This window comes from Callithrix jacchus, chromosome 4 (genome assembly GCF_049354715.1).
Source record: "Callithrix jacchus isolate 240 chromosome 4, calJac240_pri, whole genome shotgun sequence".
Taxonomy (NCBI): Eukaryota; Metazoa; Chordata; class Mammalia; order Primates; family Cebidae; genus Callithrix; species Callithrix jacchus.
Genome location: NC_133505.1, coordinates 5542948 through 5570806, shown reverse-complemented (window position 1 = coordinate 5570806; position 27859 = coordinate 5542948). Strand labels below are relative to the sequence as shown.

The 27859-nt window shown below is 46.3% G+C and overlaps 1 protein-coding gene across 2 annotated transcripts in view; it reads right to left on the bottom strand.

The window, feature by feature from the left end:
* SCGN (secretagogin, EF-hand calcium binding protein) overlaps positions 1 to 27859 on the bottom strand; it is a 212098-nt gene that overhangs the window by 25274 nt on the left and 158965 nt on the right. Inside the window, exons 11-14 of one of the 2 annotated variants that reach the window (XR_004742281.3) lie at positions 15799 to 15885; positions 15040 to 15136; positions 12816 to 12902; positions 12116 to 12315 (exon numbers count right to left, since the gene is read on the bottom strand). The gene's annotated coding sequence lies outside the window, so the exon portion shown is untranslated. The remainder of the gene's footprint in view (positions 1 to 12115; positions 12316 to 12815; positions 12903 to 15039; positions 15137 to 15798; positions 15886 to 27859) is intronic. The other variant, XR_013533626.1, reaches the window with a different exon arrangement.

The following is a 27859-nucleotide window of genomic DNA, read 5'->3' as shown; positions in this document are numbered from 1 at the left end:
CATCCCTCTGTCATCTCTTCACTGACACTTCACTTCATTTCACTGACATCTCTTCACTGTCCTTCCACCCCACTCCACTGTCATCTCTTCACTGACTGTCTCCTCTGATGCAGCCACTCCAGCTCATCCCAGTGTCATCTCTTCACTGTCCGTCCACCTCATCCCACTGTCATCTCTTCACTGACCCTCCCATCTGATGCAGCCCCTCCACCTCATTTCACTGTCATCTCTTTACTGCCAATCTCGTCTGACGCAACCCCTCCACCTCATCCCAGTGTAATCTAATCACTGACCGTCTCGTCTGATTCAGCCACTCCAGCTCATTCCACTGTCATCTCTTCACTGTCTGTCCTGTCGGACTCAGTCCCTCCACCTCATCCCACTGTCATCTCTTCACTCACCACTTTGCCTGATGCAGGTTCTCCACCTCATCCCACTTTCAGGTCTTCACTGACCATATTGTCTGACGCAACCCCTGCACCTCATTCCACTGTCATCTTTTCACTGACCATGTCATCTCTTCATTGTCATTTCTTCACCATCTCATTTGATGCAGCCCCTCCACCTCATCCCACTGTCATCCCTTCACTGCCTGTCTTGTCTGAGGCAGCCCCCTTTACCTCATCTGGATGTCATCTCTTCACTGACCATCTTGTCTGACTCTGCAACTCCACCTCATCCCACTGTCATCTCATCACTCACCATCCTGTCTGATGCAGCTTCTCCACCTCATCCCTGTGTCATCTCTTCACTGACCACCTTGTCTGACTCTGCAACTCCACCTCATCCCACTGTCATCTCATCACTCACCATCCTGTCTGATGCAGCTTCTCCACCTCATCCCACTGTCATCTCTTCACAGACCATCTTGTCTGACGCAAGCCCTGCACCTCATTCCACGGTCATCTCTTCACTGCCTGTCCTGTCGGACTCAGCCCCTCCACCTCATCTTACTGTCATCTCTTCACTGACCCTCCACCTCATCCCACTGTCATCTCTTCACTCACCATCCTGTCTGATCCAACTTCTTCACCTCATTCCACTGTCATCTCTTCATTGACCGTGTCGTCTGATGCAGCCTCTTCAGCTCATCCCAATGTCCGCTCTTCACTGACCCTCCTCCTTATCCCACTATCATCTCTCCACTGACCCTCCACCTCACCTCGCTGTCATCTCCTCACTGCCCAATTTGTGTGAGGCAGCCCCTCCACCTCATCAAACTGTCATCTCTCCACTGACTGTCTCGTCTGATAAAGCCACTCCAGCGTATCCCACTTTTATCTCTTCAGTGACCATCTTGTCTGATGCAAACCCTGCACCTTATCCCACTGTCATCTCTTCACTGTCCATGTTGTCTGACGCAACTCCTGCACTTCATTCCACTGTCATCTTTTCACTGCCTGTCTTGTCGGACTCAGCCCCTCCACCTCATCTTATTGTCATCTCTCCACTGACCCTCCACCTCTCCCACTGTCATTACTTCACTGACCGTCTCGTCTTATGCAGCCACTCCTGCTCATCCCACTGTCATCTCTTCACTCACCATCCTATCTGCTGCAACTTCTCCACCTCATTCAACTGTCATCTCTTCACTGCCTGTCTTGTCGGACTCAGCCCCTCCACCTCATCCCACTGTCATCTCTTCACTGACACTCCCGTCTGATGCAGCCCCTCCACCTCATCCCACTGTTATCTCTTCACTGCCCATCTCGTCTGATGCAGCCCCTAAACCTCATCCCAGTGTCATCTCTTCACTGTCCTTCCACCTCAAGCCATTGTCATCTCTTCACTGGCCATTTTGTCTGATGCAGTTTCTCCACCTCATCCTGCTGTCAACTATTCACTGACCCTTCACATTCCACTGTCGTCTTTTCATTGACCCACCACCTCATCCCACTGTCATCTCTTCACTTGATGCAGCCCCTCCACCTCATCCCACTGTTATCTCTTCACTGCCCATCTCGTCTGATGCAGCCCCTAAACCTCATCCCAGTGTCATCTCTTCACTGTCCTTCCACCTCAAGCCATTGTCATCTCTTCACTGGCCATTTTGTCTGATGCAGTTTCTCCACCTCATCCTGCTGTCAACTATTCACTGACCCTTCACATTCCACTGTCGTCTTTTCATTGACCCACCGCCTCATCCCACTGTCATCTCTTCACTTGATGCAGACCCTCCACCCCATCCCACTGTCATCTCTTCACTCACCATCCTGTCTGATGCAGGTTCTCCACCTCATCCCACTTTCATCTCTTCACAAACCATTTTGTCTGATGCAACCCCTATACCTCATTCCACTGTCATCCCTTCACTGCCTGTCTTGTCGGACTCAGCCACTCCACCTCATCTTACTGTCATCTCTTCACTGTCCGTTTACCCCACTCCACTGTCATCTCTTCACTGTCCGTTTACCCCACTCCCCTGTCATCTCTTCACTAACCGTCTCGTCTGATTCAGCCACTCCAGCTCATCCCACTGTCATCTCTTCACTGGCCATCTTGTCTGACACAACCCCTGCACCTCATTCCACTGTCATTTCTTCACTGACCATGTCGTCTCTTCACTGTCATTTCTTCACCGTCTCGTTTGATGCAGCCCCTCCACCTCATCCCACTGTTATCCCTTCACTGCCCATCTTGTCTGACGCAGCCTCTTCCACCTCTTATGGCTTTCATCTCTTCACTGACCAACTTGTCTGAATCAGCAACTCCACCTCATCCCACTGTCATCTCTTCACTGACCCTCCACCTCATCCCATTGCCATCTCGTCACTCACCATCCTGTCTGATGCAGCTTTTCCACCTCATCCCACTGTCATCTCTTCACTGTCCCTCCACCTCAACCCATTGTCATCTGTTCTCTGGCCGTTTTGTCTGACAGTTTCTCCACCTGATGTTGCTGTCATCTATTCACTGACCCTTCACATTGTACTGTCATCTCTTCACTGTCCCTCCACCCCACTTCGCTGTCATCTCTTCACTGACCGTCTCTTTTGATGCAGCCACTCCAGCTCATCCCACTGTCATCTCTTCACTGACCATCTTGTCTGATGCGACCCCTGCACTTCATCCCACTGTCATCTCTTCTCTGATCGTCTCGTCTGATGCAGCCCCTCCACCTCATCTGACTGTCATCTCTTCACTGACCCTCCACCTCTTCCGAATGTCATCTATTCAGTGACCCTCCACCTCATCCCACTGTCATCTTTTCACTCACCATCATGTCTGATCCAACCCCTCCACCTCATTCCACCGTCATGTCTTCACTGCCTATCTTGTCGGACTAAGCCCCTCCACCTCATCTTACTGTCGTCTCTTCACTGTCCCTCCACCTCATACCACTGTCATCTCTTCACTGTCCCTCCACCTCATCCCTCTGTCATCTATTCACTGACCGTCTCGTCTGATTCAGCCACTACAGCTCATCCCACTGTCATCTCTTCACTGACCCTCATGCTCACCCCACTGTGATCTCTTCACTTGACGCAGACCCACCACCTCATCCCACTGTCATCTCTTCACTCACCATCCTGTCTGATGCAAATTCTCCACTTCATCCCACTTTCATCTCTTCACTATTTTGTCTGACACAACCCCTGCACTTCATCCCACTGTCATCTCTTCTCTGTCCCTCCACCCCACTCCGCTGTCATCTCTTCACTCACCATCCTGTCTGATGCAGCTTCTCCACCTCATCCCACTCTCATCTCTTCACTGACCATCTCGTCTGATTCAGCCGCTCCAGCTCATCTCACTGTCATCTCTTCACGGACCCTCTACCTCATCCCTCTGTCATCTCTTCACTGACCCTTCACTTCATTTCACTGACATCTCTTCACTGTCCTTCCACCCCACTCCACTGTCATCTCTTCACTGACTGTCTCCTCTGATGCAGCCACTCCAGCTCATCCCAGTGTCATCTCTTCACTGTCCGTCCACCTCATCCCACTGTCATCTCTTCACTGACCCTCCCATCTGATGCAGCCCCTCCACCTCATTTCACTGTCATCTCTTTACTGCCAATCTCGTCTGACGCAATCCTTCCACCTCATCCCAGTGTAATCTAATCACTGACCGTCTCGTCTGATTCAGCCACTCCAGCTCATTCCACTGTCATCTCTTCACTGTCTGTCCTGTCGGACTCAGTCCCTCCACCTCATCCCACTGTCATGTCTTCACTCACCAGTTTGCCTGATGCAGCTTCTCCACCTCATCCCACTTTCAGGTCTTCACTGACCATATTGTCTGACGCAACCCCTGCACCTCATTCCACTGTCATCTTTTCACTGACCATGTCATCTCTTCATTGTCATTTCTTCACCATCTCATTTGATGCAGCCCCTCCACCTCATCCCACTTTCATCCCTTCACTGCCTGTCTTGTCTGAGGCAGCCCCCTTTACCTCATCTGGATGTCATCTCTTCACTGACCATCTTGTCTGACTCTGCAACTCCACCTCATCCCACTGTCATCTCTTTACTGACCGTCTCGTCTGATGCAGCTACTCCAGCTAATCCCACTGTCATCTCTACACTGACCATCTTGTCGGACGCAGTCCCTCCACCTCATCGCACTGTCATCTCTTCACTGTCCATCCACCGCACTCCACTGTCATCTCTTCATTGACCGTCTCATCAGATGCAGCTACTCCTGCTCATCGCCCTGTTATCTCTTCATTCATCTTCCACCTCACTTCACCGTCATCTCTACACTTACCCTCTCGTCTGATGCAGCCGCTCCAGTTCATCCCACTGTCATCCCTTCACTGACCGTCTCGTCTGATGCAGCCCCTCCACCTCTTCCCACTGTCGTCTCTTCACTGTCCCTTCACCTCAACCCATTGTCATGTCTTCACTGGCTGTTTTGTCTGACGCAGTTTCTCCACCCCATCCCACTGTCATCTCCTCACTGACCGTGTCCTCCAATGCAGCAGCTCCAGCTTATCCCACATTCATCTCTTCACTTAACGCAGACCCTCCACTTCATCCAACTGTCATTTTTTCACTCACCATCCTGTCTGATGCAGCTTCTCCACCTCATCCCACTGTCATCTCTTCACTGATCCTCCACCTCAACCCATTCTCATCTCTTCACTGGCCATTTTGTCTAACGCAGTTTCTCCACCTCATCCCGCTGTCATCTATTCACTGACCCTTCACATTCCACTGTCGTCTCTTCACTGTCCCTCCACCCCACTCCACTGTCATCTCTTCACTGACCGTCTCCTCTGATGCAACCTCTCCAGCTCATCCCACTCTCATCTTTTCACTAACCCTCAAGCTCATCCCACTGTTATCTCTTCACTTGACGCAGACCCTCCACCTAATCTTACGGTCATTTCTTCTCGCACCATTTTGTGTGATGTAGTTTCTCCACCTCATTCCACTGTCATCTCTTCATTGACCATCTCCTCTGATGCAGCCCCTCCACCTTATTCGACTGTTATCTCTTCACTGACCCTCCACCTCATCCCACTGTCATCTCTTCACTCACCATCCTGTCTGATGCAACCCCTTCACCTCATTCCACTGTCATCTTTTTATTGACCGTCTCATCTGATGAAGCCTCTCCAGCTCATCCCAATGTCCACCTTCACTGACCCTCCTCCTTATCCCACTATCATCTCTTCACTCACCATCTTGTCTCACGCAACCCCTGCACCCCATTCCAATGTCATCTCTCTACTGACCCTCCACCTTATCTCACTGTCATCTCTTCACTGCCCACTTTGTCTGAGGCAGCCACTCCACCCCATCCCACTGTCATCTTTTCTCTGACCCTCCACCTCATCCCACTGTCATCTCTCCACTGACCCTCCACCCAATCCAACTGTCATCTCCTCACTGACCGTCTAGTCTGATGCAGGCTTTCCAGCTTATCCCACTGTCATCTCTTCACTTGACACAGACCCTCCATCTCATCCCACTGTCGTCTCTTCACTTACCATTTTGTCTGATGCAGCCCCTCCTGCTCATCTCACTGTCATCTCTTCACTTACGTTCCACCTCATCCCACAGCCATCTCTTCACTGACCGTCTCGTCTGATGCAGCCCCTCCACCTCATCCCACTATCAGCTCTTCAGTGTCCCTCCACCTCATCCCACTGTCATCTCTTCACTGTCCCTCCACCTCAACCCATTGTCATCTCTTCACTGGCGGTTTTGTCTGACGCAGTTTCTTCACCTCATCCCACTGTCATCTCTTCACTCACTCTCCACCTCATCGCACTGTCATCTCTTCAGTGACCCTCCACCTCATTCCACTGTCATCTCTTCACTGACCGTCTCTTCTGATGCAGCCCCTCCACCTCATCTGACTGTCATCTCTTCACTGACCCTCCACCTCATCTGACTGTCATCTCTTCCCTGACCATCTTGTCGGACGCAACCCCTGCACCTCATTCCACTGTCATCTCTTCAATGACCGTCTCGTCTGATGCAGCCACTCCTGCTCATTTCATTGTCATCTCTTCACTGACCCTCCACCTCATTCCACTGTCATCTCTTCACTGACCCTCCACCTCATTCCACTGTCATCTCTTCTCTGACCCTCCACCTCATCCCACTGTCATCTCTTTACTGTCCCTCCACCTCAACCCATTGTCATCTCTTCACTGGTGGTTTTGTCTGATGCCGTTTCTCCACTTCATCCCGCTGTCATCTCTTCACTGACCCTTCACCCCATCCCACTGTCATCTCCTCACTGACCGTCTAGTCCAATGCAGCCCCTCCAGCTTATCCCACTTTCATCTCTTCACTTAACACAGACCCCACCTTATCCCACTCTCATTTCTTTACTGATCCTCCACCTCATCCCACTCTCATCATCCTGTCTGATGCAGCTTCTCCACCTTATCCCACTTTCATCTCTTCACTGACCGTCCACCTCATCCCACTGTCATCTCTTCACTCACCCTCCACCTCATCCCACTGTCATCTCTCCACTGACCCTCCAACCAATCAAACTGTCATCTCCTCACTGACCGTCTCGTCTGATGCAGCCCCTCCAGCTTATCTCACTGTCAGCTCTTCACTTGATACAGACCCTCCAACTCATCCCACTCTCATCTCTTCCCCTCATCACAGTGTCATCTCTTCCCTGACCGTCTCGTTTGATGCAGCCACTCCAGCTCATCCCACTGTCATCTCTTCTCACCATCCTGTCTGATGCAGCCCCTCCACCTCATCCTCCTGTCATCTCTCCACTGCTCATCTCGTCCCATGCAGCCCCTCCATGTTATTCCACTTTTATCTCTTCACTGATCCTCCACCTCAACCCATTTTCATCGCTTCACTGACCATTTTATCGGACGCAACCCCTGCAGCTCATTCCACTCTCATCTCTTCACTGACGGTCTTGGCTGATGCAACCACTCCAGCTCATTCCACTGTCATCTATTCGTTGACCCTCCACCTTATCCCACTGTCATATCTTCACTGACCGTCTCGTCTGATGCAGCCACTCCACCTCATCCCACTGTCATCTCTTCACTGACCATCTTGTGTGACGCAACCCCTGCACCCCATTCCACGTTCATCTCTTCACTGCCTGGTTTGTCTGATTCAGCCCCTCCACCTCATCTGACTGTCATCTTTTCAGTGACCCTCCGCCTCATCCCACTGTCATCTCTTTACTCACCATCCTCTCTGATGCAGCCCCTTCACCTCATTCCATTGTCATCTCTTCACTGATCCTCCACCCCATTCCACTGTCATCTCTCCCCTGACCCTCCAACCAATCAAACTGTCATCTGCTCACTGACCATCTCGTTTGATGCAGCCCCTCATGCTCATCCCACTGTCATCTCTTCACTTGACGCAGACCCTCCACCTCATCCCACTGTCATCTCTTCACTCACTATCCTGTCTGATGCATCTTCTCCACCCCATCCCAGTGTCATCTCTTCACTGTCCCTCCACCCCACTCCACTGTCATCTCTTCACTGACCGTCTCCTCTAATGCAGCCACTTCAGCTCATCCCACTGTCATCTCTTCACTGACCCTCAGGCTCATCCCACTGTCATCTTTGGACTGACCCTCAAGCTCACCCTACTGTGATCGCTTCACGTGACGCAAACCCTCCACCTTATCCCACTTTCATCTGTCCACTGCTCATCTCATCTGATGCAGCCCCTCCATGTTTTTCCAGTTTTATCTCTTCACTGATCCTCCACCTCAACCCATTGTCATCTCTTCACTCACCATCCTGTCTGATGCAGCTTCTCCACCTCATCCCACTGTCATCTCTTCACTGCCCGTCTCGTCTTATGCCGACCCTCCACCTCATCCCACTGTCATCTCTTCACTGATCCTCCACCTCAACCCGTTGTCATCTCTTCACTGGCTGTTTTGTCTGATGCAGTTTCTCCACCTCATCCCGCTGTCATCTATTCACTGACCCTTCACATTCCACTGTCGTCTCTTCACTGACCCACCACCTCATCCCACTGTCATCTCTTCACTCACCATCCTGTCTGATGCAGCTTCTTCACCTCATCCCTCTTTCATCTCTTCACTGACCATCTTGTCTGACGCAACCCGTGCACCTCATTCCACTGTCAGCTCTCCACTCTCTGTCTTGTCGGAGTCAGCCCTTCCACCTCATCTTACTGTCATCCCTTCACTGACCCTCCACCTAATCCCACTGTCATCTCTTCACTGACCATGTCGTCTCTTCACTGTCATTTCTTCACCGTCTCGTTTGATGCAGCCCCTCCACCTCACCCCGCTGTCGTCACTTCACTGACCAACTTGTCTGACTCAGCAACTCCACCTCATCCCACTGTCATCTCTTCATTGACCATCTCGTCTGATGCAGCTTCATCATCTTCTCCCTGACCATCTTGTCTGACGCAACCCCTGCACCTCATTCCACTCTCATCTCTTCATTGACCGTGTCATCTGATGCAGCCTCTCCAGCTCATCCCAATGTCCGCCTTCACTCATCCTCCTCTTTATCCCACTATCATCTCTTCACTCACCATCCACCCCATTCCACTTTCATCTCTCCACTGACCCTCCACCTCATCTCACTGTCATCTCTTCACTGTTTCTCCACCTCATCCCACTGTCATCTCTTCACTGACGCTCAAGCTCATCCCGCTTTAATCTCTTCACTGACCAACTTGTCTGATGAAACCCCTGCACCTCATTCCATTGTCATCTCTTCACTGCCTGTCTCGTCTGATGCAGCCACTCCAGCCCATCCCACTGTCATCTCTTCACTGACCCTCCACCTCAGCCGACTGTCATCTCTTCACTTACCGTCTCGTCTGATGCAGACCCTCCACTTTATCCCACTGTCATCTCTTCACTGTCCCTTCACCTCAGCCCACTCTCATGTCTTCACTGACCCTCCACCTCAACCCATTCTCATCTCTTCACTGGCTGTTTTGTCTGACGCGGTTTCTCAATTTCATCCCTGTCATCTATTCACTGACCCTTCACATCCCACTGTCGTCTCTTCACTGACCCTATACCCTATCCCACTGTCATCTTTGCACTGACTGTCTCGTCCGATGTAGACCTTCCAGCTTATCCCACTTGCATCTCTTCACTGACCATCTTGTCTGATGCAACCCCTGCACCTCATTCCACTGTCATATCTTCACTGTCATTTCTTCACCATCTCATTTGATGCAGCCCTTCCACCTCATCCCACTGTCATCCCTTCACTGCCTGTCTTGTCTGACGCAGCCCCCTTTACCTCATCTGGATGTCATCTCTTCACTGACCATCTTGTCTGACTCTGCAACTCCACCTCATCCCACTGTCATCTCTTCACTCACCATCTTGTCTGATGCAGCTTCTCCACCTCATCCCCCTGTCATCTCTCCACTGCTCATCTTGTCCGATGCAGCCCCTCCAGGTTATTCCACTGTCATCTCTTCACTGTCCCTCCACCTCAACCCATTGTCATCTCTTCACTGGCGGTTTTGTCTGACGTAGTTTCTCCACCTCATCTTGCTGTCATCTATTCACTCACCCTTCACATTCCACTGTCGTCTTTTCACTGAACCACCCCCCCATCCCACTGTCATCTCTTCATTAACAATGTTGTCGGACGCAACCCCTGCACCTCATCCCACTCTCATCTCTTCACTGTCTCTCCACCCCACTCCACTGTCATCTCTCTTCACTGACTGTCTCGTCTGGTGCAAGCACTCCAGCTCATCCCACTGTCATCTCTTCACTGACCCTCAAGCTTATCCCACTGTCATCTCTTCACTGACCCTCCACCTCATCCCACTGTCATCTCTTCACTCACCATCCTGTCTGATGCAGCTTCTCCACCTCATCCCGCTTTAATCTCTTCACTGACCATCTTGTCTGATAAAACCCCTGCACCTCATTCCATTGTCATCTCTTCACTGCCCGTCTCGTCTGATGCAGCCACTCGAGCTCATCCCACTGTCATCTCTTCACTGACCCTTCACCTCATCCCACTATCATCTCTTCACTCACCATCTTGTCTGATGCAATCCCTTCATTTCATTCCACTGTCATCTCTCCATTCACTGTCTCCTCTGATGCAGCCTCTCCAGCTCATCCCACTGTCCGCCCTTCACTGACCCTCCGCCCCATTCCACTGTCATGTCTTCACTGACCATCTCGTCTGATGCTGCCTCTCCAGCTCATCCCACTGTCATCTCTGCACTGACCGTCCCGTCTGATGCAGCCACTCCAGCTCATTCCACTGTCATCTCTTCACTGACCGTCAAGCTTCTCCCACTGACATCTCTTCACTGACCCTCTAGCTCATCCCACTGTGATCTCTTCACTTGACGCAAACCCTCCACCTTATCCCACTGTCAGCTCTTCACTCACCATCCTGTCTGATGCAGCTTCTCCACCTCATTCCACTGTCATCTCTTCATTTACCGTCTCGTCGGATGCAGCCCCTTCACCTCATCCGACTCTCACCTCTTCACTCACCCTCCACCTTATCCGACTGTCATCTCTTCAGTGACCCTCCACCACATCCCACTTTCATCTCTTCACTGACCGTCTCGTCTGATGCAGCCCCTCCTCCTCATCCGACTGTCATCTCTTCACTGACCCTCCACCTCATCCAACTGTCATCTCTTCACTCACCATTCTGTCTGATGCAACCCCTTTACCTCATTCCACTATCATCTCTTCATTGACCGTCTGGTCTGATGCAGCCTCTCCAGCTCATCCCATTGTCCGCCTTCACTAACCCTCCTCCTTATCCCACTATCATCTCTTCACTCACCATCTTGTCTGACGCAACCCCTGCACCCCATCCCACTGTCATCTCTCCACTGACCCTCCACCCAATCCAACTGTCATCTCCTCAGTTGACACAGATCCTCCACCTCATCCCACTGTCGTCTCTTCACTGACCATCTCGTCTGATGCAGCTTCTCCACCTCATCCCACTGTCATCTCTTCACTCACCATCCTGGCTGATGCAGCTTCTCCACCTCATCCCACTTTCATCTCTTCACTGACCATCTTGTCTGATGCAGCCCCTCCACCTCATCCCACTGTCATCTCTTCAGTGACCCTCCACCTCATCCCACTGTCATCTCTTCACTTGACGCAGACCCTCTACCTCATCCCACTGTCATCTCTTCACTCATCATCCTGTCTGATGCAACTTCTGCACCTCATCCCTCTTTCATCTCTTCACTGGCCATCTTTTCTGATGCAGCCCCCTCCAGCTCATCCCACTGTCATCTCTCCACTGCTCATCTCGTCCGATGCAGCCCCTCCATGTTATTCCACTGTTGTCTCTTCACTGATCCTCCACCTCAACCCATTGTTATCTCTTCACTGGCCATTTTGTTAGACGCAGTTTCTCCACCTCATCCCTCTGTCATCTGTTCACTAATCCTTCACATTCCAGTTTCATCTCTTCACTGATCCATCACCTTATCCCACTGTCATCTCTTTACTTCACGCAGACCCTCCATTTCATTCCACTGTCATCTCTTCACTGACCATCTTGTCTGATGCAACTCTTGCACCTCATTCCACTGTCATCTCTTCACTGACCGTCTCGTCTCATGCAGCCCCTCCACCTCATCCCACTGTCATCTCTTCATTGCCCACCTTGTGTGAGGCAGCCCCTCCACCTCTTTTCACTCACCAAGCCACTCGCTATTCCATTGCCGTTTCCTGCTCTTCATGGTGCATCCCTCTTTGCGATGACTTTATTTACTTGCTCATTATTTGTTTCTCTTACTAGAGTGAACAGTCCATGAGAGCAGGGTCCTGCTTCCCTTGTTCACTGTTTTGTTCCTATTGGCTGAATCCAGTCAGACAGAGTAGGTGCACAGTTCATGTTCACTGTGAATGTATAAGGAAATGAACAGTCCTGAGAGAGGCATCATGACTCTATTTAGAGGGAAGAAATAGATGTGGAGAGCTCAGTAGTTTGCCCAAAGCTGCACAATTAGTAGGTGGTGGTTCAGGAGTTTCATCCTAATTCTGACTCCAACGTCATGCTCTTAATCACCATGTATTATCAGATTATGTTTAATACACCTGCTATAATCTACAAAAATAATGAAGTTATTTCCATATTAGTAAAAAGTTAACAATTTCAAGAACTACAGTGCCCTTTAAATGTGCATGCACACCAACTGCGATTATGCATGCTGCCCTATGTACTCAGCTAGAGTCCAAATGAATTGCCACATACAAGGAGAGAGCTCAGTTCCTTTGGCTTGCTTTGCCACATTTTCCTAGCAACCAACTGAGATTTGCAAGATAAATTTGCAAGATCAAAATGGGGGTGGGGAGATCCTTCACTAATGACATGGAGCTTTGCTCTATTTCTGCCTTACCTATCAATTTTATCTTCTGAAAGAGTTCCAGTCTGTTAGATCATGTCTTTTTCTGTGATTTTCCAGTAGAGGAGACTAATCCAAATCCTGTAATTTCAGAGGAATGGAAAGCCTAATTCACTAAAACAGAAACGAAGAAGCTCCTGAACTTTATAAAGTTTCGCTGGTGAAGAACTCAAAATTTGTTGTTCCTTCGTTGGGTATTTTATGGAATCTCACCCATCAGACAAGTATGGCTAGACATTTTGTACATTTTATATATATAAATTAATGTATGGGAGAATGAATTACTTCACCGTGAAAGCAATGTGACATGAGAAGGAAAGTGATTAGTAGGCATCTAGAACTTTTTAACAAGCTGGTGAAGAACAGAGAGCATGAATAAAAGTCACACTTGGCAGCCAGTGTTACTTCAGATAGATATTCTCCACAAGGATTTCAGGTACGAGGATGGCAACTGCCATTTATTATGTGCCAGAAAGTCAACCGGGGACTTTTAACTAAGCCATCTAAGTGACTGTCCCAATAGCACTATGAGGAAGGTGATATTGTTCCTGTTTTCCAGATTGGAGATCTACAACTCAGAAAGGCCAAGGGTCTTGCCGAAGGGCACCCTGTCAGAAACACAAGTTGAGAATAGAACCCGGGTATGCTTAGTTCCAAAGTTCTTTCTCGTAACCATACTGCATTCCAGAATAGGGCTGTATCTCATCAGAGTGACGCTGTCTTCTCATGGTTTATCTGATGTGATTTTTCTTGCAGCAATGTAACTTCTGCAAATGCTATGAATCATCATTAATGTGTGGAACTTTTGAAAGAAGACCCTGAATTTGACCGTGTGCTCTTTGCCAACGCTTGGTTAAGTCAAAAAACCTACATGATTAATTTCAATTCAAGATTTTCTTGAAACAAAAGAAATGCTTGCTAAATATGCAGGAATCAAAGATAAAATCTGGCAGTGTGGTTTGTTTTTTAATCTGATACCACAATGCATATGGAAAACTCATTTTAAATCTCCTAATGAAAGGAAAAACTTAATTGTGACTTAGTTATACGAGGAGAAATACTTTATTAGGTTCCTAGCGCTGTTGGAACAGAAGCTGGGTGACTTCAGAAAACGTTGTTACAACAGCCCTAGGAACCTAATACAGTTTTTGCAACAAATATTAAGTTCTGGGGGCCAGAAGTCTGAAATAAGGTGTGGGCTGAGTCACGATCCCTTTAAAGTTCCTGGGGAGGGATCGGTTCCAGGCCCTCTCCAAGCCTCTGGCTGCCCATCTCTCCAATGTGTCATCTCATAGTATTTTCGCTATATGCCGATATGTCCAGGTTTTCCTTTTTTTATAAAGGCATAGTCAGATTGTTTCAGAGCCCACCTAGATGACTCATTTTCACTTGATTACCTCTGTAGGACCCTAACTCCAAATAAGGTCACATTCTGAGGTAGTAGGACTTAGGACTTCAACATTTCATTTTTGAATACCATTGCAAGTATTTATGTTACAATGGGAAACTTTTTATAACACCAATTAATGATTTATACATTAAAAAAATAAACCAACATGCAGATTTGATTTTAAATTGACAGCATTACAAGTCACTTCAAAGGTGTGAGTAAAATTTGAAGAATGTTTCATTCGTATTGATAATTTACAGTTGAGCTTTGATTTATGTAATACCACTTGGAATTCAATGTTAATATTAATGAGCTGACACAAAAGTCAGTGAATTCACTAAACCTGGACAGGCATATTTTTAAAACTGTTGTGCTTCTGCTTCAAAGTCAAATCACTTCTAAAAAAAATATGAACCAGTTGTGTCAATGGGGATTTGAATGTTACATGAAAATACATTTTTAGTATTTCTTTTATTGGGAACATTTTTAAGTATGTGTGGAAGAATCTGAGCATGAGAATCTACTTTTTGAACTATACACTTTATAAAATCTAAATATAGATCAAGGCTTTCTGATGAAAATGTAGGATCTAAATTGAGATGTACTCTTTTTAAAATACACATTGGATTCCAAAGACTTGATATTGCAGAAAAGAATGCACGATATCTCATTAATGATTTTTTAGGCCAGGCATGGTAGCTCACGCCTATAATCCCAGCACTTTGGAAGGACCCTTTGAGGTTAGGAGTTCGAGACCAACCTGGCTAACATAGTAAAATCCCATGTCTATGAAAACTACTAAATTTAGCTGGGTGTGGTAGCACGTACCTGTAATCCAAACTACTAGGGAGGCTGAGGCAGGAGAATCACTTGAACCAGGGAGTCAGAGGTGGCAGTGAGCTGAGACATGCCACTGCACTCCAGCCTGGTGACACAGCAATATAAAGTGATTTCATATTAACATTTTGGTTGGATTAAGTAAAATCTATTAATTTTACCTGTTACTTTGTACTTTTTTAATGTTGCTACTAGAAAATTAAAAATTTACACACATGCTTGCATTGTGTTTCTCTTGATCAGAGTTTAGACTGAGAAATTTAATAATTTTTGTCATCACACACCATTTAATAGAGTAAAATCTCAGCTGTATTGAAATTCTGGGAAACATTCTGGATAATGACATCATGGTAGGTGGCAAAGCTTTCTGGAGAGCTACAGCTCATTTCACTAAGATGTGCAAATTTTATGATTTTGGTAGAATTGTCTTCTCAAAAAGAGTATTAGAACATAATTGATCTTTTCTTGATATCACAGAACCGTCACTTCCAAGTTTTAGAATGTACTGTAACAGCCTGATGTTTCTATAGTTCACTGAAGCATATTATAACAGAAGATGTCCTAGTCCTTTGGGCTGTTTGCCTTTGCACTAAATGGCCCCAGGCAGTAAAGCATTATATTGCTTGTTGGAGTTTTGCTAAGAGTCTGTTAGCAATCATTCTTCTGTAACAAATCTTTACCAGCAGCCTTAATCCTCCTCTTTGATTTGCTGCTTCTAGCCATGTAATTGAAAGTCAAAAATTGACTTACCATCCCTTTCTTGTACATATGCTATGAGGGAGACCCTGAGCAACTCTCCTGGTGAAAGACCGCTAGAAGCCTCGTTCATACATTACACTGCAAGGAAAAAGAATCCTCGTCTCAAATCAAAGCAATTTTATTTCCAATGGCAAGAGAATCCTTGTCACTGTTTCTTCTTTCACTAACCTCTTACCACTCAGCTCCAGAAGCATATGCAGTTTTCAGAACTTGCACAGCAGAACAGGGAAACTGAAGAAGGGGACACTTGGGAGGCAGAAAATATTGGGGAGATTTCAGACAGGAGGAAGCTTAGGGAAGTGAGCCCATAAATTTATGGATAAACTCCTGGGTTAACACCAAAGCTGCACTGTGCATGTGGATCTGACTCTAAGCAGAATATCAGAGTATCTACAAAACAGATGAAAGAAATCAAACACCCTAATTAGATAAGTGGAAGAGCATACCATATTCATAAATTGGATGCTCAATATAGTTCACATCAAAATCTCAGCAGAATATTGTGTAAATCTAGAAGAGAATCTCTAAAATTTATAAGAAAGGCAAAGGAATTAGGCTGATCTAACTCAGAAGAATGAAATTGGAAGAACATATCTGATTTTAAGATTAGTTACAAAGCTGCGGTAATCAAGATAGTTGGTCCTGGTACAGTCATAGACACAGACTTCAAGGGGACAGGACAGAGTCCAGAAATAGATCTTTGCAAATATAGTCAATTGATTTTTGACAAAGATGCAATTTGGGGAACTGTGAATGAAAAAAGGCAATTTAAGGGAGAAAGGGTCATCTTCAACAAACATTGCTGGAGGAATTGCACATCCATACACACACAAAAAAACCATCTGAACTTTGTCATATGCAAAAAATAAGTAAAAGTGGATTATAGATGTAAATATCAAACCATAAAATTTTTAAAGGAAAATATAGGGGAAAATATTCATGACTATGGGTTAGGCAAAGACGTCTTAGATGTTGCATCAAAAGCATGATATATTTTAAAAAATTAATGTTGAGAATTATCATCTCCATTATAATTATTCTAACGATCCAAGATGGCTGATCACTAACAGCTCGGGATTGTAGCTCCCAGTGAAAGCGCAGAGAACGAGAGGACGCCACCACCGACCAGAAGATTCCCAGCGGAGGAGCCCCCCAGGTCGCCAGCAGGACTCTTGTGGCCGGCACAGCGGTTCTTGGTGCAGAATAAACGGGACTGGTTCCCCCCGCCCTTTTTTTTTTTTTTTTTTTTTTTGAGGCGGAGTTTCACTCTTGTTACCCAGGCTGGAGTGCAATGGCGCGATCTCGGCTCACCGCAACCTCCGCCTCCTGGGTTCAGGCAATTCTCCTGCCTCAGCCTCCCCAGTAGCTGGGATTACAGGCACGCACCACCATGCCCAGCTAATTTTTTGTATTTTTAGTTGAGATGGGGTTTCACCATGTTGACCAGGATGGTCTCGATCTCTTGACCTTGTGATCCACCTGTCTTGGCCTCTCAAAGAGCTGGGATTACAGGCGTGAGCCACCGCGCCCGGCCCTGGTTCCCCTTTTGACTGATGTTTGGAGCTCCGGGAAGGCAGAGTCACAAGAAGGAAGCCAGACCAGAGATTCCCGGGCAGAAAATCCATAATGAAGAATTTACTTCAACTAACGGGCAAAACAGCCAGCTAACATCAAATGGCAGCAATCCTAAATTTAAATCAATTAAATCCCCCAATCAAAAGATACACCCAAAACCCATCAGTAGGCTGCATCCAGACTTATCTCACATGCAAGGATACACAAAGACTCGAAGGGATGGAGAAAGATTTACCAACCAAATGGAGAGAAAAAAATAATAAATAAATAAAAAGCAGGAGTTGCAATTCTCGCCTCTGATAAAATAGATTTTAAAGCAACAAAGATATAATGGTAAAAGGATCAATGCAACAAGAAGAGCTAACGATCCTAAATATATATGCAGTCAATACAGGAGCACCCAGATACATAAGACCTATAAAGAGACTTAGACTCCCACACAGTAATAGTGGGAGACTTCAACATCAACATTAGATAGATCAATGAGACAAAATTAATAAGGATATCCAGGACTTGAACTCATATGCGGAACAAGTAAACTTAATAAACATTTATAGAACTCTCCACTTTAAATATACAAAACATACACTCTTATCAGTACCACATCACACCTACTCACAGGTTTAAATAAAGTATTGGTTGGCTACTTGTTTGATATTTTCTTCCCTCATTTTTTCCTGTCTCCATTATTAAGCACAGTTATTGGCATAAAAGAGGCCTTCAATACCCATTTTTAGAATAAAGCAGCACTCCTGTTCTCTCTCCTTCTCCTTCTTCCTCTTTCTTCCTCTCCATTTTTTTCCTCCTTTCTCTCTTTCTTTAAAAAGAGAAAAAAATTAACATACTACTAATCAAAATTGAAAATGATTGCTCTGTAATTGGAACATTAAGAAGATAAAAAGGCAAATGACAGACTCGGAGAACATTTTGCAAATAGCATCCCTGACAAAGACTTGTATCCAGAACACACAATGAACTGTCAAAAATCAGCAATAAGACGATTTAAAATAATATAAAAAATCAATATTAAGAAAATTTAAAAACTGGCAAAATACTTGAACAGACACTTCCCCAAGAAGATATGTGGATGTCAAATAAGCGTATGAAAAGATGCTGAACAGCATTAGCCATTGGGAAAGGAAAATCAACACCAAAATGGCAGAACTATTAGAATTAACAGCACTTAGGAAAATTAATACCAACTTACATCAAAAATTCAGAGCAGCGGGAGCCCTCACACCTTGCTTTTAAGGATGCAAAATGGTGCAGGCCCTCTGGAGAACACTTTTACAGTTTCTTTGAAGCTAACGTAACTCTGTGATCCAAGAGTTCCACTCCTGAGTATTTGCCCTAATTAAATTAAAACTTTTACTCACACGACCTGTATGCAAATATTAATAGGAACTCTATTTACAATCGCCAAATCAACCCAAATAGCCTTCACCTAGGTGAAAGGGATCAACTACGGTACATTCATTCAACAGACCACTAGTCAACAGTAAGAAGGAACTGCGGCATGCAGCAGTGTGGAGGGATGTCAATGGCACTGTGTGGAGTGACAGAAGCCAGGCTCAAAAGGTCACAAACTAAAAGATTCTGTGTGTATGATTTTCCGGAAAAGGCGAAATAATAGGGATAGAGAGCGGATCAGTGACTGTGAGGAGGCAGGGATTAAAGAAGGCTTTCACTACAAAGTTGGAATGCAAGGAAGTTTTGGGGGTGAACTGTCCTGTACCCTGACTGTAGTGGCAGCTACGAGTTTTTATTTGTGTTAAAATCTATAGATATGTACTCCCTCAAAAAGTAAAAAAAACTGAATCTTGAAAAGTTAAAGATCAAAAAAGGCAAATATGGTGATTCTTGAAGAGCACCTTAGTCCTTGGTAATTAAGGCAAGCAATGATCTCCGCCGCCCCCACCCCCCCACCCCCACCCCCCCCACCCCCACCCCCCCCCAGACTGGAGTGCAGTGGTGCAATCTTGGCTCACTGCAACCTCCGCCTCCCAGGATCTAGGGATTCTCTTGCCTCAGCCTCCTGAGTGGCTTGGACTACAGGTATGCACCACCACGCCTGGCTCTTTTTTTTTTAATTTTTAGTAGAGATGGGGTTTTGCCACATTGGCCAGGCTGATCTCAACTCCTGACCTCAAATGATCCTCTCACTTCAACTTCCCAAAGTGCTGGGATTATAAACGTGGGTCACCACACCCAGCAAGCATATCTGTGATGCAATCAAGTTGTATTACATGCACATTTTATGGAATTCGTAATCTCTTGCAAAAGCAATACATGCCATAATCTACCCATTTTGTTATTTGGAGCACAGTTTTCAATGCTAAACAGAAGTTTATAGATGTTTAAACTTCGCTTTTACAAGATTCCATTCCTAGATACCATGTTATCCTGAGCAATTATCTGCTTCACAAAAATTTTATAAAACAGTTACTGATATTTTGTGAACAAAGGGCAGGGACTGTCCATATGCAGGCAGGAGATGCATGTGTCATTTTTCCATGAAAGCATACTTACCTATACTTGTCTGAATTTATTGGATAGTAAGTCCGTCCTCCAGGTGAGTCTTCCCGATAGTAATCGTGTTAGGACTGCCCATGAATTCTCATCACCTGGGAGCAACAATGCAGTAGAGGGACCGGTGCACATGGGATTGTGGTTCTGGCCCTACCGCCATCTATCTGACTCCTCTGGACTTCATTTGTCTCAGCGTGAAAAGCTGGCATCACTTGGACATTCTGTGTTCTCTTGCAATGTAGCTACATGTGTGCAATTGCTTAATGTGTTCTCTTGCTGATGTGTTTCTTTTTCACCTTCCTCTTAACATTATTTAGCCATCTTCTATCTTCTACATTTTTTTCAGGAAAGCCTGGTGTAAGCTTAAACCATAATTTCTTTTGATCAGTGTTCTTCATTCACTGAGCGGCACTGTGCTAAGTACTAGAGAACTAGAGATCAAGTGATTGTTCTCAAAGTGATGGTCGATTGGAAGAGAACAACAATTGTCATACAGAAGGATCACTGTGGGCAAGGGGATAAAGATGGGGGACACGAGACGAACACTGGATGAGTCCATGAATGCTGCATTTTAAAAAACGAGTAGGCACTGACCAGCAAAGAGAAAAAGATGCTGCGATGGGAGATTGCAGTTGGGAACGGGATGGGGTTGTATGAGCACTTTAGGACGTGCTTTGAGATTTGGATGTTTTCTTGGAAGGATGAGGAGCCTGCTAGTTTGTAAAGGAACAGGGATATAATCAGATGTGCACTGGAGAGGCTAGTTTGTACGCCTGTGTGATGGGAGACGGAAAGGGAGACCAGTTTGGAAACTATTGCAATAACCCAGGAAGATATGATGAACGGCAGTGGGGAGTAAGAAGTGAATGCAAATTCAAGAAATATTAAGGGCCGGGCGTGGTGGCTCACGCCTGTAATCCCAGCACTTTGGGAGGCCAAGGCGGGTGGATCACGAGGTCAAGAGATCGAGACCATCCTGGTCAACATGGTGAAACCCCGTCTCTACTAAAAATACAAAACCTTAGCTGGGCATGGTAGCTCGTGCCTGTAATCCCAGCTACTCAGGAGGCTGAGGCAGGAGAATTGCCTGAACCCAGGAGGCGGAGGTTGCGGTGAGCCGAGATCGCGCCATTGCACTCCAGCCTGGGTAACAAGAGCGAAACTCCGTCTCAAAAAAAAAAAAAAAGAAACATTAAGAAGGCTGAGTTGCAATGACATGGAGAAGAACTGGAGGTGGTGGGTACTGGACCACTTAATGTGAGGCTGTCATTTAAAACAAAAGCTGCACTATTACATGCAAGTAGTTGGCAAATACTTTCACTTCCCACAATACCCCATCTAGATACTGACTTTATTTTTATTTTATAGAAAGGCAAAGAAGCATCAAGAAGTGACAGAACTTTGGGACCACCACACATTATGTTTTAGGGAGAGTAATGAATGGTAACAGGGTTGGAGAGGGGGAAGTTGGAGGCTGGGAGACCTGTCAGGGAACTAATTAGAGACTAAACGCCCTACGAAGATCACACAAGGTGGTGACTATGATAGGGGGAGGATACTAATGTGTGTAAAAGGAAAAAACTACTGATGTCTTGGGTGCAGTGACCACGTCCTCACTCGTGTCTACAAAATCTATTTCCAAGATCATAAATTTGTCCCCTTAGTGCTATAGAAATACAAATGACTATTTACATTTTGCTTATCTGACTAAATATATCTATCAAGTCTGGGTAACCAGTCTGTAGGTCAAGAAAGTAGAATTCCCTGTAGAATTCCCTGTAACAGAAATGTCTGCCTAGAAAACCCATGTGAGGTAAATCACAACGCCAAATCCTCTTTCTGCTCCAACACAACCGCAATCACCTTCCTGTATGACACTGAAATTGAAGAGTTACCGCTTTTCAAGAGAAACTGTGGTCTGGAATTAGATTTGGGAGAAAACAAGCTATTATCAATGCTACAGTTAGAAATCTGACCTGGCTGGTGGCTCACTTCTGTAATCCCAGCACTTGGGGAGGCTGAGGCAGGTATGTCATGAGGTCAGGTGATCAAGACCATCCTGGCCAACACGGTGAAACCTCCTCTCTACTAAAAATACAAAAATTAGCTGGGTGTGGTGGTGCGTGCCTGTAATCCAAGCTACTCGGGAGGCTGAGGCAGGAGAATCACTTGAACCAGGGAGTCGGAGGTTGCAGTGAGCCAAGATTGCGCCACTGCACTCCAGCCTGGTGACAGAGAGAAGCTCCTCCTCAAAAAAAAAAAGAGCCCAGAAGCCCAGCCCAGCCTCAGCAACAAAGTGAGAACCTGTCTCTACAAAACATCAAAACATTACTTTGGCGTAGTGGTGCGTGCCTGTAGTCCCAGCTACTCGGGAGGCTGAGGCACGAGACTTGCTCGAGTCCAGAAGGTTGAACCTTCAGTGAGCCATGTTCATGCCACTATACTCTACCCAGAGGAGGGAGACCCTCTTTGAAAAAGAAAGAAAAAATATTAGATCTCCAGATAGATTGCAACTGAGGATATGTGTGAGACAAGTAGATTTTTAACGATTTTGAATGCAAAAGCTTTTCAAATTTTACTCCCAAAGTTGTGTGGCCCCCTGTGAGGGCTGAGCCTTCAGTGGCTGTGCAGTCTGCGTTGGACAGGTGGATGGAGAGCTGGAGCTGGGCTGACTGCTAATGGTATGGCCTCGAGCAAGTCTCGTGTCCTCTCTGAGCCTTAGTTTCTCTCTCTATAAAATGAGCGTCATAATAGTATCTCACGGGGCATTGCGAAGATATAATTTAGTTCATATTAAGCACTTAGTACAATCCCCGCCAAATAATAATCCATATATTTAATTAACATTAAATACAAGAGTATGCATTTCCCACCTAAGTTCAGTAGTCAGTCTTGCTACATCTAACTTCAATTCCAATCACCATGCAATAACACTTAGAAACAAGGAGGCAGACAAGATGACCGGACAGCAACAGCTCTGGCACGCAGCTCCCAGCGAGATCGATGCAGAAGGTGGGTGACTTCTGCACCTCCAACTGAGGCAACCGGTTCTTCTCACTGGGACTCGGTTGGACAGTGGGTGCAGCCCAAAGATGGCGAGCAAATGTAGACTGTGGAGTCACCTCACCCAGGAAGCTCCAGGAGTCGGGGAACTTTCTCTCCTAGCCAAGGGAAGCTCTTAGAGACTGTACCCTGCACTCCAGCCCAGATACTGTGCTTTTCCCATGGTCATCTCAACCCGCAGACCAGGAGCTTCCCACTGGTATGTACACAAGCACCAGAGCCCTGGGTTTCCAGCACAAAACGGGGTGGCGGTTTGGGCAGACACGGAGCTAGCCACAGCAGTTGGTTTTTTTCATACCCCAGTGGCACCTGGAATGCCAGCAAGACAGAACCACTGAAATAAGGGGCTGAAGCCAGGGAGCCAAGTGGTCTGGTTCAGTGGGTCCCACCCCCATAGAGACCAGGAAGCTAAAATCCACTGGCTTAAAATTCTTACAGCCAGCCAGCAAGCAGCCTGAGTCCAACTTGGGACTCTGGAGCTAGGTAGGGGAGGGGTTTCCACCATTGCTGACGCTCAAATAGGTGGTTTTAAAATCACAGTGTAAACCAAGCCCTGGGTAAGTGTGAACGGGCAGAGTGACAGGTGAGCAAGGTTGCAGTAAACTGACTGTCTCACTAGATACCCTCATCGCTGGGCAGGGCATCTCTGAAATAAGGCAGCAGCCAGAGTCAGGGACTTATAAATAAAGTCCCAAACTTCCTGGGACAGAGCACCTGGGAAAAGGGGTGGTTGTGGACACAACTTTAGCAGACTTAAATGTCCTTGCCTGGCAGCTCTGAAGAGAGCAGTGGAGCTCCCGGCACAGCATGAGAGCTCTGATAAGGGACAGACTGCCATGTCAAGTGGCTCCCTGACCCCCTTGCATTCTGACCAGGAGGAATCTTCCAATAGGAGCTGACAGACACCTCATGCAGGAGAGGTCGGGATGGCATCTGGCAGATACCCTCTGGGATGAAGCCACCTGACCTCAGCCTCATCCAGTCTATCCATATAGCAAACCTGCACACATACCCCTGAATCTAAAAAATGAAACAAATCTGTTTTGGCTGCATGCTTGCAATGTCTGTTAGAAATCCATGTAAACATACTGAGTAGGTAGCTGCACATTAGTCTCTGGAGCTCAGGAGTGAAGTCAAACCAGAGAGAATATTTTTGGGGTCATTTGCTGAGTAAGATGGTGTTTAGAGCCAAGGGAAGAGATGTGGTCACTTAGAGTTCAGGTACAGAGAATTGAAGAGAAAGGCCAAGGGCATTCTAACATTCAGAAATCTAGCAGAGTCCACCGAGGATACTGATAAGTGACTATGTGCAGCAGGAATAACAGTCAGGAGCGCGTGGTGGATAGTATAGTGGCCTCCAAAGATGTCTACGTCCAGTCCCTGGGAACTGTGAATAACTCGGGTTGGCAAAGAGGACCTAAAGTTGCAGAAGACATTAAGGTTACTAATCAGTTGACCTTAAAATATGAAAGTTACCCTGGATTATCTGGGTGAGTTCAGTGTAATCATCAGGGTCCTTAAATGCGAAAGATGGTGGCAGAAGATGAATACAGGGAGAAGTTTGGGCTGACAGCAGAATGGGCAAAGAGATCAATGTTGCTGGCTTTAAAAATGGAAAAGGCAAGGGAACCGATTCCTCCCTAGAGCATCCAAAAAGCAACATGATTTCAGCCATGGAGACCGGTGTTGGATTCTGACCTGCAGAACTGTAAGATAATAAACTTCTATTGTTTTAAGCCACTATCTTTGAGGCAATTTGTTATGGCAGCAAATAGGAAATGAATACAGAGATGGCTTCCCAAGTATATCAAGGAAGAGAGAGCCGTCCACTGTGCTGTGTCCTGCTGAGAGTTTGAATAAGATGACAGTGGAAAAGTGATTCCTGGGTTTAGCCACAGGAAGAGCACTGGTGACCCTGACAGGGACTAAGGTGAGAGAGACTGGGAGATGAAGGAGCAAATGCTGAATGTGGACACCTGTTTCAAGGGGGTTGGGTGTTTAAAGGCTAAAGAGGGACGTAACTTAAGGAGAATGGCAGGTTTAGTAAAGGCCTACATCAACACTAGAGTGTGTGTTCACGCAAGGACACGCACACTAATATACAGGGACAAAGTGAATGATAAGGGAGGGAGGGAGAGGGACAATGGCAGGAGTGAAGATCTGGAGCAGGTGTGAGGCAATGGGACCCAGTGGGCAAGGGGCAAGGCTTGCCTGGGCAGCAGGATCAGTTCATCCACTGTAACAGGAGGCCAGGGAGACTGTGGGCACAGAGGCAGGTGGCTTGATACAAGACGTAAGAAAATGATTCTCCATTCCCGACTTCATCCCCACATTGTAGGGTCAGTGCGAGAGCACAATGAAATGATTCCCACAAAATGTCTACTACTGCATCTGGCACACTTTAAAAAATACCTGATTCCTCTTCATACTTAGACTACCATTCAAGACCCTACTTACGACGTACCTTTTCAGTCTTGTATTTTACTACTTCATGCACACACCCTGTACTCCAGCCAACAAAACCACACATTTGGCCACGTAACACGTTGCTCATTTCCTCTTCCAGGAAAATGTTCTTTCCCTTCTCTGCCTGTTGAAATTCTGCCCATCTTTCAAAACCCAACACAAAGGCCGTCTTTGGCATGAGGTTTTCTGTGATTGCCGCAACAGATGAGACTTCTTAAAAAATAACAGTCATTCTGAAACATAGTATGTCCAACAGGACAGCTCCGACCACTCCTGTCACAAGTAACTTTTCTACTGATAAAACTTTAATGAGTTAGAACAGACAAGTCTATGTCTAGGTAGCTATGACCAAGCCCCTCTTACTCATATTTCGACAGGCTTTCCCGAGTAGAGAGAGCAGAGCAGAAGTATCTAGAAGCAGAGCAGAAATCCGATTCCAGCATACTGAGAATCAGACAAATTCCAGCTTCTTATCTGTGCCAGAAAGAGCCATCTCATTTGAAGTACTTTACTTCCCAATCAAAATTGTGACATTTTATCAAATTGTTGAGAGCCTCATGCACATGAACACAGTCTATCTTGGGTATCTTCACAGATAAAATATCAGAGCCACGATTCTACAGTGCACTGTATTTCTCTTAAGAAACCTGTAACCACATTCCTTGTTCTTAGCTGTGTACAGTCTTGCCTTAGCCACCGTTTCATGTCAATGTCATGTCATTTCTACCGACTCTACCTTACCTATCCTCGTATCATTTAATACCCACTGCAGTGTTCACACATGGCAAGGTCTTAACGAATGAATTAATGAAGGGATATTTTAACACAAAATTACAAATAAGAGGAATAAGTCCCAGTGTTCTGAGGCACTGCTGAGTGACCACAGTTACCAATAACTCATTGTATACCTTCCAGTAGCTACAAGAGAGGATTTCCAGTGTTCCCAGCATTAAGAAATGATCAACGTTTGAAGTGAAGGATATGCCAATTACCCTGATTTGACCATCACGTCTTGTATATAAGTATCAAAATAGCACCCTGTACCCCCAAACGATATGCCATTAATGTGCATCAATTTTAAAATAATTATATAGAAGACATGACAAAAAAGTGTTAGCGCCCTTGCAAGAAAGCAATTCATTAAAATTAACTAAAAATTGAAGAACCTCTGGGAAATAGAAGAGGAAAAGAATTTCTTCTAGTCTATCATTACCTAGCGTCTACAAGTAATTGCTACAGGGCACAAACCTAACTCATGGGATGGTATCTTACAGCACTGTCCTTATACATCAAGTAAAGCTAGTTCGCCCCTGCCCCGGATGAAAAGAAAAATGGAGACTACAGTTATTATTAGTTGCTAAGAGTCTTGCTTCAGTTAAAATGTTCAGTTGCATGTACTCATCAAAATTCTGAACTTGAATAAAAGTTGAAGCCTCTCCCCACTCCTAGAGTATGCTTAGTTGCTTCTATGTGCCTTTTTTTTTTTGAGATGGAACTTTGCTCTTGCCACCCAGGCTGGACTGCAATGGTGTGATCTTGGCTCAATGCAACATCTGTCTTCCGGGATCAAGCGATTCTCCTGCCTCAGCCTCCCAAGTATCTGGGATTACAGGCATCCACCACCATACCCAGCTGATGTTTGCACTTTTAGTAGACACAGGGTTTCTCCATGTCATCCAGGTTGGTCTGAAACTCCTGACCTCGGGTGAACCACCCCCATCAACCTCCCAAAGTGTTGGGATTACAGGCGTGAGCCACCACACCCAGCCTCACCCAGCACTTCTATTCCTCCTTTCCCCTCACTTCTTCCAAGGTTCCTGACCCTTCCAGACATGGAGCTGGAGGAAAAAGGAGAAGTAAAGAGATCAAGGGTCCTGCAGTCACAGAGCAGCTGCACTTTTTGGGCTCGGCTTTTGCTTAAAGCTGATTCTACAAAGAAATACCTCAGAGGGTTATTGCAAGAAACCACCCAACTGCTTGGAAACACCCACCTGAAGTTCTCTGCCCCTAGGTATCTCTATGCTACCTGGTTCCTTATGCTTTCCTTAGCCCCTAGCAATGCAGCAATACCTCCAACTTTTCTCTGCAGGCCTTTCGGACCTAGAACAACTCTAGGTTTCTGCCTCCCATCCATCACCCACATCAAAACCGTAGTAAACATCATCTGTTCTAGCCCCTGTATTCTGGGAGTGCCAGGGTGCCTAACACCACCTCTTCTCCTTCAGCTTTTCCATCACAGCTACACAGCCACATTTTTACCCTTGAGAGTTCTCAGGGGAGAATCAGACACCAGTCCACTGTGTCCTTCAACCCTGGAGAACAGAGACTCTCAAGGTGGCTCAGCTCAAGTCTGGCCTACGAAGAAGGGCAGGCGTCCCTCAGAACTTACACCTGCCGAGGGCATAGCCTCTCAGTACAT